This window comes from Penaeus monodon, chromosome 22 (assembly GCF_015228065.2).
Source record: "Penaeus monodon isolate SGIC_2016 chromosome 22, NSTDA_Pmon_1, whole genome shotgun sequence".
NCBI lineage: Eukaryota > Metazoa > Arthropoda > Malacostraca > Decapoda > Penaeidae > Penaeus > Penaeus monodon.
In genome coordinates, this window is record NC_051407.1 from 43,745,084 (window position 1) to 43,745,312 (window position 229).

The window sequence follows — 229 nt, forward strand, 5'->3', positions numbered from 1 at the left end:
TTAAAAATAAATTCTTTGTTACTATTTTCAGACATTTAAATAATATTTATGAACGGAAGAGACATTGATCCTGTGCACAGGGGTGCCACTTTTATCTATCTGTATATTTTTGATTACTTTATATTGGAAAATGACATACTTGCAAAACTTCTAAAATATGTCTTTTTGACACTCAAAAAATTTTAAACATTGAGATAATTTCATTGCAAGAGAAACAATTAATTTCTTG

General features: G+C 25.8%; 1 protein-coding gene across 1 annotated transcript in view; it reads right to left on the minus strand.

The window, feature by feature from the left end:
• The window catches only part of LOC119587190 (short/branched chain specific acyl-CoA dehydrogenase, mitochondrial-like), a 10,511-nt gene that overhangs the window by 8,931 nt on the left and 1,351 nt on the right, over positions 1-229 (minus strand).